Genomic DNA, 12,563 nt, shown 5'->3' on the forward strand with positions numbered 1-12,563 from the left:
GCAGCTCAAAACTTGTATTCTACAGCTTTTAGGAAGAATGTACGTAAGAAAATAGCTCTGATTTCCCTGAGGAAGGAACTGCATTTCTCCTAAAGAAGAATTCTTAGGTATCAAGGAAGAATTTGCACCTATATTCTTTGTAACAAATGTATATTCACTTTTTTAATTTTTTATTTATTTTTGTTTTTTTGAGATGGAGTTTCACTCTTTTGTCCAGGCTGGAGTACAATGGCGTGATCGCGGTTCACTGCAACCTCCGCCTCCCAGATTCAAGCAATTCTCCTGCCTTACCCTCCCGAGTAGCTGGGATTATGGGCATGTGCCACCACGCTTGACTAATTTGGTATTTTTAGTAGAGACAGGGTTTCTCCATGTTGGTCAGGCTGGTATCAAACTCCTGACCTCAAGTGATCCACCCGTGTTAGCCTCCCGAAGTGCTGAGATTACAGGCATGAGCCACCACGCCCAGCTTCACATTTTAACTGTATAAATTTTGTTTATTCACATTTTAACTGTATAAATAAACAAAATCCTAGTGAGCAATTCTCCCTGATATACATTAAAGAGTTTGACCCACTAATACAATCAAAACTGGTTGTTTAGAATCTTAGTTTCTGAAAGTGTTTAGTTTGGGAAGGAAAAAAATGTGCTGGAGGGAAAAGAAAAAACAACTTAAATGCAACTTGATTATATGTAGTTTGTACCAACCAAGGGAACAATCATAATGCCCCCAAGATATTCCAGTCTTCTCAGGAAAAGTAACCTTGTACATCACAATTAGAAAATGTGTGGGTAGGCCGGGTGCAGTGGCTCACACCTGTAATCTCAGCACTTAGGGAAGCTGAGGCGGGTGGATCACCTGAGGTAAGGAGTTTGAGACCAGCCTGACCAACATGGTGAAACCCCGTCTCTACTAAAAATATAAAAAATCTGTCAGGCATGATGGTGGGCGCCTGTAATCCCAGCTACTTGGGAGACTGGAGCAGAAGAATTGCTTGAACCTGGGAGGCGGGGTTTGCAGTGAGCTGAGATGGTGCCATTGCACTCCAGCCTGGGCAACAAGAGAGAAACTCAGTCCCAAAAAGAAGAAAAAAAAAAAAAAAAGAGAGAAAATGTGTGGGTATTAAATATCATTGAAATGCACCCTCATAACTGGTCCATAACACTTCGATAACACATTTACTACAGACTTATCTTGAGTATATTTAATAAGTATGTAGTTTTAAGAAGCAAATTCACAATAACATGTAAACCAAGTTAAATGCTTCTATAAAGATGAGCTAGTGTATTATTTCTCCTTCAGCAATTTTGGAGGGCAGTCCTTATATACCTTCCATTATGGAAGACAGGGTCAACAAGCCATTTATGGTAGTTGATTTTGGTGGGAAAAGTCATAGTCTTCATCACCTGAAATTGCTAATATAGGTATACTTTATTGTTTTATGATTCCAATTTATTTCATGGAGGTTGGCTATTTGTATATTTTTGTACTCAAGAAATTTGAAGAAAGTTTTTGACATGATCCAAAAATAACCAAAGTAAAAGGAGTTTGTCAGCCAATGTTTCTCTAAATTAATAGTTATTGCAGAAGACCAACTTTCACCCACCCACTCTTCACTAATTTGTATGAAAAATGCACACAGACAATAATCGGAATTCCGCTGGTGGTTTTCTAGATAACTATGATTTTCTCACATCTTTTGAGGAAATGGAATCATCTAAGACAACGCTTCCGTCAAATTAGTAGCCTGCAGTACTTGCCTGTGATTTTCTATTTCCCAGTGGTTCCAAAAGCTGATAGATTTTTCTTTTTGCAAAACATTGCAAATATATGTTTCTAAAATCTCCCCATGTTGACATTTGACAAATAGTGAGTCTTATAAGAACAAATCTCCTACAGATTTACAGACAAATAGAAAGACATATCCACATGGCTTATTAAATATGGACAATATTAGTCTCTCAAACTTTTAGTTTTGGTAGATAAAACTATACTTTTGCAATTAAAGCTGTTCTGTCTACTTACATTAAGTGAAACATATCACCTTCTGCATAAAATAAAATACATTTAAGTAAGCGCATTCAAAGAGAGAACCGTGTCCTAAGGCATCAACAGAAAAGCGTAAGATTGAGTTTTACGATAGTCTGAATGTGGATAATGATGCATAGTGACTGACATTGAAGAGACAATTAAAATGAATCTGGCCATAAGAAGATATACAAGAACATATATTATATTTTTATTCTCGTTTTTAGTCTACAAATAATTTCATACAGATGATAAGTTTTTCAGTTGTTTCTATCAATAATAGAGTTTGTAAACTATTTAGAAAAAGTTTTTGTATGTTTCCACAATCTTTGTTTTGTATTCAGATTCCACTATTTATCATCGGATAATATCCTATAAGTGTTTCTTATATTATACTTTTAATAAAAATACTGGTAATATTAATATAGATTTTCTAGAATACAAATATCTGCTTTCCTGAATATACATTGAACTTTTTATGCAAACTTTTCATTGCAAAAAAAAAAGAGTAAAGTATCAAATTGTTGTCAAATATAGTTACAATATTCAATATTATCATTTGGTAAATAATGCTATCTATAAAATGATATAATATTTCATTTATTTACTATATATGAGCCAAAGCTTACTGTCCTGCAAAACTTGTGGTCTTATACCTGACTTAAAATCCAAAGTACTATGATAGATAGTGCTGGAATTTTATAAAGGACTTCCAATTTCTTCTATTAACCTCAGTAGTGTCTGCTACTTATGCAAGTATTTCAGCATGCAAATTACTTCTGATAGCCAGAAACATTTCTTGAGCTGCATAGCACTGCATAACAAAAGCTTTATTTTAGTAAATTTATTTTAGTAAATTTATTTTATTCATTTGGCAGACAGAAGAGTATACTGGCTGGACATCAGTCATGCAATGATTTCCAGTTTTGCCTCAACTGGTGTAGCTGGTGGGATATGTGCCTGTGCATTTATACCACTTAGGGAGGCTGCAGGCCAGGCCTGGTGGCTCACGCCTGTAATCCCAGCACTTTGCGGGCTGAGGTGGATGGATCACTTGAGATCAGGAGTTGAAGACCAGCCTGGCCAACATGGTGAAACCCCATCTCTACTAAAAATACAAAATTGAGCCGGGTGTGGTGGCGCACACCTGTAATCCCAGCTACTCGGGAGGCTGAGGCAGGAGAGTCACTTGAACCCAGGAGACGGAGGTTGCAATGAGCCAAGATTGCATCAATGCCCTTCAGCCTGGGCGACAGAGTGAGACTCTGTCGCAAAAAGAACAAAAGACGGGGAGGCTGCAAGGAGTCAAGCAGTGTAGATTCCCCCTGTTGTGTTCGTCAAGGAAAGGTAACAGCTTTCCAAATGAAACCCCAAATCTAAGACAATTAAGAAAAAATATGTGTATTTATTTCTATCTTAGTCACATGAAGTCCGGGATGGTGTTCTGCTTCAACAGGAAGGTCCTCCGTAAGTCACAACACAGGACTTGGACGGTATAGGTTTCGGGGCTCATTTATTTTCAGCACATGGTCGGGGGTGTTTTGCACGTCCTCTTCTCCATTCTATTGGCCACGCGATGAGACAGGAGATAGGAGATGCAATCTCACTTTTTTCCAAGTAGGAAGAAGAACTATGGGCTTAATGAACAGCTCGCAAGTTGCAACGCCAGGGTCTTCAGTGACCTGTTTGTGTGCAGGCATCAGTTCCCAAATGATGAAGGCCAAGATGGCTTCAGGACGTTCATTGTTACACATCCAGGAACCAGGGATCGTATAGAAAATCAGATCGCAGTTCTGGATTCTCATCCCAGAAAAGTGTGTGAATGTACAAACGATGAGGGCCCACCTAGATTATAGACACATATTCCAGTATTTCTCTGTATAGTTCTGCTGATTTGATGGTGTTCTGATTGTCTTCTTGTTGCTTGCAGTTAAAGAGCTCCTTTTTAGTGTTGCCACATCAGTTCTCCTAAATCCTGATCGTCTGAGTCAGAATGAGGTGTGCCTTTTCCATTCTGTGTCTTTCCCAGTCGATGACAGAGATTAGACACCTTTGGGGAACTCTTTCCACCATAACGGATGCTACCTGTAGCTCTCAGTCCAGAGATCCTCAAGGAGTTCACACAAGAGACAAAGACTCTTTGCCATCCTCAGTCTCAACAGACAAAAAAGCCACTTATGGTCAAAGTAATCTATTTTATAGAATTTAATTTAGAAGTGAGATAGGCTAATGACTAGTTTTATTATTAAAATGACCTTACTGTTATTCAACCATGTTCACTGTTTTTATTCCTTATGCTATGTTTGTTCTAGTCAGCATTATCCTGAGTAAATTTACATCCAGAAGCATCTCTCTAGGAACTGACTGACTACCACACAGACGCTGGAAGTAAAGAGATGATACAGGAAAGTAGATGTAGGCTGATGATGTAGTTAATTAGCCAGGAAGCTCAAGTTATCATACAGGAAAAGTTGAATCATCACCGAAGGTCAAAACACTTCAATCTCTGAATTTTGTACCAACACTTACCAGTTTTTAAATTGTTGTTCTGTTATGAGGTACCAACCCTGCACGTCTTCTCTGAGATATAATGCTGTGATTTATGCAGCCAAATTTACATTTGTAGGCTTTTTATAAATATGTATAGTAGGTAGCCTGCATCACACATATGTAACCTATCCCTCTACTACATTCTGTCTTCTTTTACTCTTTCTTGGTTTATCAGATATCCTATGCCAACCTGTAAGTCTATACTATAATTTCACATCTAGATGAGATAAGCAGTACTGTATCAACAACCTCTGCCAGGCGTGGCTCATGCCTTTAATCCCAGCACTCTGGGAGGCTGAGGTGGGCAGATAATGAGGTCAGGAGTTCGAGACCAGCCTGGCCAACATGGTGAAACCCCGTCTCTACTAAAAATATAAAAATTAGCCGAGTGTGATTCCAGGCTCCTATAATGCCAGCTACTGGGGAGGCTGAGGCAGGAGAATCACTTGAACCCAGGAGGCGGAGGTTGCAGTGAGTCGAGATTGCCCCACTGCACTCCAGCCTGGGTGACAGAGCAAGAGTCCGTCTCAAAAAAAAAAACACCTCATCCTTCACTTCCTATGCATTACCTTCTGGAACACCTTGCACTGCAAGAGATGTCTGAAAATGATAACAATTGAAAAAACACAAACCAAATGATGTTCTTCTCCTACTTGGTACATTTCGCATGTGACATCCCACTAGAAGTAAAATCTGACCTTATTGCTTGCAAGTTCCTACATGAGCTTTGCTTCATTTCTTACTGTTCTGCCCTCCTCATTAATTTCTAGTTCTGACACCATTTCTATTCTATTGACCATATTTCTTATGATTCTCTTACTTGAGGTATAACTTTCATAAATACAATGAACTGACATTAATTGTGTAGTTCAATAAATTTTGACAGATGTGCACAATCCTGCCATCATTGCTACAGTCAGGGTGCAAACTCCCCTCCCAGATGGCTTCCTTCATCCTGCCCTCAGGTGGCCTCCCAACCAGAGCCCAGGAAACGACACATCTGCTTATGTACATCGGAGGCTAACCTCCCTTTACTGGAATTGTATACACATGGAATCAAATATATGTAACATTTTACATGTAGCTTTTAAAAATCTCAGTATGGTCATCCCGAGAGTCATTCATGTTACTACTTACATCTATAGACGTATCCCCGGCACCTGACTTTCTCTTTGGTGAGTCTCATTCTGTTGAGTGACTTTACCTCAATTTGCTTATCTATGCACCAGTTGATGGACGTTTCAGCTGTTTTCAGTTTGGGACTATCATGAATAAAGCTGCTAGGAATGCTCGTCTACAAATCTTTTTGTAAAAACTACCTTTTTGTTTACCTTGGGTAAATACTTAGGAGTAGGATTTCTGGGTTGCTTGGTAACAATAGCTTTAATTATGTAAGAAACTGCCAAGCCATGTCCTGAAAATGCTGTGTCATTGTTCCATCAGTAGCATATGAGAGTTCCCTTCACTCTCCAAATTTTCTCCAACACTTTGTTTCGTCCATACCTTTAATTTGTAGCCATATTAATCCATGGGTAGAGATTTTTCACTTTGGCTTAAATTTACATTGCCCTGATAAATAATGACACTGAATATCTTTCCATGTTCTGATTGGTCATTTTAAAATCTCTTTTGTAAAGTATATATTCAAATATTTTCATCAGGTTTTAATTGCGTTATCTTCTTGTTAATGAATTATAAGTTTATTATATATTCTGGGCAAAAATTTCGTATTATAAATATGCATTGTTACAATGTTCTCTTACTGAAGGGTGTGCCTATTTATCTTTGTAGTGTTTGCAGAAAATATAATTTTGATGAAGACCAATTTATCAATTATATTTATTTATAGAGTATTTATCTTTGCTTACTCCAAGGTCAAAAATATTTTCTCCATTTTTTTTCTAGAAGTTCCTGTAGACTGAGATTTGAGACATTTAATAATAAAAATTATTAAATTAAAAAGGCCACAAAACTTGTTAGAAACTTAAGTAGGTACAGTCAAGTAATCATACCAACATAAAAAGGAAATTATTTTCAGACCAGATACAAATTAAATAGCAGTGCTACCACATAGATTTAGGTTATTGGTTTGGTTTAAATGTGTATGAATATTTTTTAATAATAGTATCATAAATGAAATATCTTTACAGGACTATGACTATATTGTTAAAATTTTCTGACAGTTTTATAGTTTATCACCTTTATTATTGTTATAAAATTCAATATTACTTTAATATGCCTTTCTCCTAGAAATAGCATATTAACATTTGCGGTTAAGGTTAATTTATCATTCTTATCCTGATGAGAATGAAAAATACTAGAGTATGTTAAATATATTGCAGCTCATTAATTGCTTAATTATATAAATACATATTATTGTGGACTCTAAATACAGCTGTATTGGTGACTTGATACGAGCTATCACAAGTCTTTAGGGGAAAATATCTGCTTAGATATGTCATGGTCTCTTTTAGGAAATACAAATAAAAGACAATTGTATTTGGTACTTCATTTTTCACAGGATTCTAATAGATTAGTTACAGGAAAATTAATAAACATGTTAAATTTTCTAGTCATTTTACTTACATTGGGAAAGAACAGTTCATTTATTTATCCTTTGCACTATAGATTTTATGTTATAAGCACTGAAACACAATACTTGGTATACTGCGTTTGCATCAAGCTAATCAAACCAGCATGCTCCCAGTCCAACGGCATACAACTTACCACCAGGCAACCTCATGGGCTGTAACATGGTATGGAGTGTTTATGTTATAAGCATTGAAATGCGATACGTGGTATACTGTGTTTGCATCAAGCTAATCAAACCAGCATGCTCCCTCAATGGCATACAACTCACCACCAGGCAATCTCATCTGTTGTAACATGGTACGGAGTGAAAAGACCCTGATAAGGGACCCTAGATGTGACCAATTGCAATGCATTCCACTCACAGGTGAGCTTTGCAGACTGTGTGCAGCCCTTGATTTGCTGTTAGTTTACTCATTGCAACTTCTAGAATTCAACTGTAGTGTCATTTAGCATCTTGAGGGTAGTTTTATTTTCAAGAGAATGAGAGAGACAGAGCAACTGAATGTTGCTGACCATTTTACTGCACTGGTATGCTCAGTAAATGTTTGAGTGGGAGCGAGTGTGAGATGATGCTGGCAGTGTGCAGCTCTCAAACAAGTCCCAGTTCTCGGAGTGTGAGCAACTTCCTGGAATGCTCAGCTAATGCTTCAAGGTTTAAATGTTCTTACTGAATGGTGCTTACATGTTCCCCAGAACATGTCACATACATTACGAAATAGACTTGTTTGACCACCTAAACTCCCCCAGCTGTGCCAGATGGCCTGCAAACCTCCTTCTAGACCTCATCTGGGCCTGGGAGTGTGTCCAGTGTGGAAAGAAAGAGCCCAGAGGGCCACAGTTCATGCCCCTGACTGCTTGGCTTTGTCAGCACATCTTGGCTTTTTTTTGTATCCTTGACATCATTAGTAAATCTTGAAACTGGGTAAGGTCTCTAATTTGCATGATTCTGATTAGACACTCCATTTGATATGGTTTGACTGTGTCCCCACCCAAATCTCATCCTGAATTGTAGCTCCCATAATCCCCACATGTCATGGGAGGGACCTAGTGGGAGATAATTGAATCATGGGGACAGGTTTTTCCTGGGCTGTTCTCTTGATAGTGAATAAGCCTCATGAGATCTGATGTTTTATAAAGGGCAGTTCCCCTTCACATGCTCTCTTGCCCGCTGCCATGTAAGACATGCCTTTTCTCCTCCTTCACTTTCTGCCATGATTGTGAGGTCTCCCCAGCCATGTGGAACTGTGAGTCCATTAAACCTTTTTTCTTTTTTTCTCCCAGTCTTGTGTATTTCTTCATAGTAGTATGAAAAATGACTAACACACCATTCCTTAGTATTAGCTTAAAGTTGTGCCTGATATATGTTCAATCTTTGACAACTAGTTCTGGAACCATTGTAATAAGGCAAGCAAACAGTGTGGGGAGGAACAGATGCTAACCAATGGCTCTGTGCCTAGAAGGAGCATTAGCTCTCCACAGTCTATTGCTATGAATGCATGCCTGCCCAGAGGGAGATAGCTTCTTCCCCACCCGACTGTACTAAAGATCCAGCGAACAAAACAAGAGGCTCCTGGGCACGTTTGAGGCTAGGTACAGGGTCAGCACAAAATGAGTTGAATTGCACATTTTGAATGAGCTGTTCTTCTAAGCGACAGTTGAAATGGGTAGAATAAGGCTAAGAACACAGGAGGGATTTGGACACTAATCCCTTGTTCCACTACATTGGCTTTTTTCCTGCATTCAATCCAAACCACTACTGAATCTTTAAGGTGATGGACAGCTGTAGTTTCTTAAAAAAGGCTTGGGGCATGAGGGTCACTGCTACACGCTAAGACTCCCGCTGCCACCACTGTTCCCAAAGCTCTAACACTCATCATATCTCCCTGCCACCACCCTTGACAGCGTCTATCACTGTAGCCAGCAGTTAAGCTTGCCTATTTTGGGATAGTGCACTTCCATGATCTCCAGTTTCAAGATGATCAAGGTATCCCCAGACTCTATTACGATGGAGACCAGGGGTGTGAACACAGCCCAGAAACAGGCAGAGCAGGCAGCCTCCTGGCCTTCTACATGAAACCAAACTGCTGCTAGGTCTCAAGCTGAAAACACAATGCCAGAGGCTGTATTTACTGATGTCAGGAAATGTTTCACATCAGGCATGGCCACTGCAATGGATGATACTATTTCTCTACATTTAAAACAGCACATTATGTAAGATTTTTGGAGTGGCATTCATCCCTGCAGTTCCTCAAGGGCTGTTTCTAACTAGGGAGAAGGAAAGATCGCCATCCTTGCCCATAGCACGGTAAAGACTTTGACTCCACAAGTCAAATAATCAATGTCAGTTTCTGCTGGATGCCAGCTTGTCTATTTTAATTGGGCACTCACAGATCAGGTAGCCACCAGGACATGGACTTGGAGCAGAACCCACTTATTTCTGGACTGGATGAACCTCCACCCTCACCAGGGAGCATGTCAACTGCTCCTGTCTCATGGCACCAATGTCTGCTCTGATCACCCTGAAAAGGTTTTAAATGCTCTGTGGTCCTGACACGATAGCCATGGAACCTTTTGGAAGAAAGATTGAGGGAACATTTAGGATTTGTACCTGCAGTGGCATTACAAGGTTCTTTATAACAAGGTCCCATTTCCCTTTCAAGAAATGGGCTCTGGGCTCTTGGAAACACATGTGCTATTTTTCATTGCAGAGACTGGCATCCACCTTACGGCCACAGACGCCCTTGAGCTGAGGCTCCTGGTCACAATTTTGTCCTGGCTAGTAAGGTACTAACGCCAACTTTGCCTCTATCTTTAGTGCCTTCAGTCCCAGTCCACCTATGCTAGTCTGGGATTTCATCATCATCTCTAATGAAACTGAGAAGTTTATTTTCATAGCACCACATACTGTCAACGCTGGCCCACAGAGGACACCCGTTTCAAGATGCTCAAGAATGCCCATGTCCTTCAGCAGTGCACACCCACCACCAGCAGCAGAGAACTTCCACGGCCCGTCTCAGGAACACAGCCAGGTGGGGGTCCTTGGGTCTCACGTGTATAAAATGTAGACACCATAGGCCTTCTGACTGCTTCAGGTTCCAACATTCCCAGTCCATACACAGCAGGCTGTTATGTCTAAGCTTCAAGAAGGCATCCTTTGCTTATGAAGACAGGCTCCAGTTTTCCTGACATTGTGTTAAATCATTTGTCAGAGAAGTCAGTGTCCATGCAATAGAGTTGCCTCCTCCCTCTTCTCTCTGTCCCCACTTCCAGCCACTCCTTATCAGCCAAGCACTGCAGTTCTCACAGTGATAGCCTGTCCTCCTGAAACAGGAACTGCCCACCCACTGCAGGCAAGGGGTGGAGGCAGAGGATGTGAGGAAGAAGAGCATTATCTACCTTGGATGGCATCTTCAAGACCATGGGGCTGATCTGCAAGCAGGGGGATGTGGGAGCTCAGAGCTCTCAGACTCATCCACACATACCCCCCCAAGTGTGTTTGTCCCACTCCTCACCCCCACTGGAGAAGGGGCTCCAGCCGGGTGCTTGCTACCTCCCCCAATCACTGGAACGCTAGTGTGTGTGTGCGCCTGTGGTGTGGTTGCACGTGTGTGTGTGTAGTGTAGTTGTGTGTAATATGACTGGATGTGATGTGGCTGTGTGTGTGATGTGGTGTGGTTGTTTATGTGTGGTGTGGTTGTGTGTGCATGATGTGGTGTGGTTGTTTATGTGTAGTGTGGTTGTGTGTATGTGATGTGGTTGTGTGTGATGTGTGGTTGTTTATGTGTAGTGTGGTTGTGTGTGTGTAATGTGGTGTGGTTATGTGTGGTGTGGTTGTGGGTATGTGATGTGGTGTGATTGTTTTTGTGTGGTGTGGTGTGTGTGTGATGTGGTGTAGTTTTGTATATGGGTGTGGTACGTGTGTGTGTGGTGTGGTGTGGCTTTGTGTATGGGTGTGGTTGTATATGTGTGTGAGTGTGAGATGTGTGGTTGCATGTGATATGGTGTGGTTGGGTGTGGATGCACGTGCATGGCTCTGTGTGTGGTTGTGTGTGTGGTGTGGCTGTGTATGTGTGGTGTGGTTGTGGGTGTGTGATGTGGTGTGGTTGTGTGTGGCTGCATGTGCATAGCTCTGTGTGTGTGGCTGTGGGTGTGGTGTGGTTGTGTGTATGGTGTTGTTGTGCATGTGTGGTTTGGTTGTGGGTTTGTTATATGGTGTGGTTATGTGTGGCTGAATGTGTGTGGCTCTGTGTGTGTGGTTGCGTGTGTGGTGTGATGTGGTTGTGCATGTGTGATGTAGTGTGGTTGTGTCTGGCTGCATGTGCATGGTTCTATGTGTGTGTGGCGGTGGTTGTAGTGTGGTGTCATTTTGGGTGTGTGATGTAGTGTGGTTGTGTGTGGCTGCATGTGCATGGCTCTGTGTGTGTGGTTGTGTGTGTGTGGTGTGGTTGTGGCTGTGTGATATGGTGTCGTTGTGGGTGTGTGATGTGTGGTTGCATGTGGCTGCAAGTTCGTGGCTGTGTGTGTGTGTGGTGTGTGTCGGCACACGTGCCTGCCTAGAGGTCATCTGTCAGCCTCAAGGGGGCTGTCATCAACAGACACAGGACATGTGTTAGAGGTGAGAAGCCACACCTGGAATTAGAGTTGGGGCTGCCAGGCCAGAAGGCAAGGCCAAAGCCGCAGGTAAAATCGCCAGGGCCCATTGTTGTGTTCAGGAATTAGGTTCCAACTTTGGGTTTGATTTTCAGTTCCCGCAGCCTTGTAGCTCCAAGATGAGAACAATTTTAGGACAGTCATAGAAAGCTCCTGGCTTTGCAGACTGTTTGGGGCTGGAAGCCCCAGGATAGTTAATGTGCACCCCTCCAGTTTTGCACTGCACTGCATTTAGATGCATCTCACCCACCCCATGGTCTTCTCCCACCATGTTAGACCAGGTGCCTGTCACTGGGCTCCTGGAATCTCGCTATGAGCATGTCATTCCAGGGGATCTAAGTGATCATGCAATGAATTTTTTTACCTGGGTGTCATCTCCTGGCAGAATCCACTGTGCATGTATACTCAACCCAGCTGATAGCCTTCATTATTTATTTCCTTAAGGATTTATTGCCTTTCAACACTCTTGTACCAGTTTTTGTATCAGTGAGTATCCTAAATCTAGTTTAAGAAGGCAGGGAATGTATTAATGTGCATTAGGTCACAGATCTCCAGAAGGGTCCATTTGTCAAGCCATGAAGCTACACAGTGATGTGTCATGTTCAAAGCCCAGGATCACAAGGACCCTGCAGAGCCTGCTCTGGGAAGAGATACAGTCAGTCTTGCAGCTGGCCCTGAACACCGGGAATCGCACCCCACACTCTCTGAGCTGGGGTCACCTCAGTCATCCACTCTGGGGATA

Source organism: Pongo pygmaeus, chromosome 7 (genome assembly GCF_028885625.2).
Source record: "Pongo pygmaeus isolate AG05252 chromosome 7, NHGRI_mPonPyg2-v2.0_pri, whole genome shotgun sequence".
NCBI lineage: Eukaryota > Metazoa > Chordata > Mammalia > Primates > Hominidae > Pongo > Pongo pygmaeus.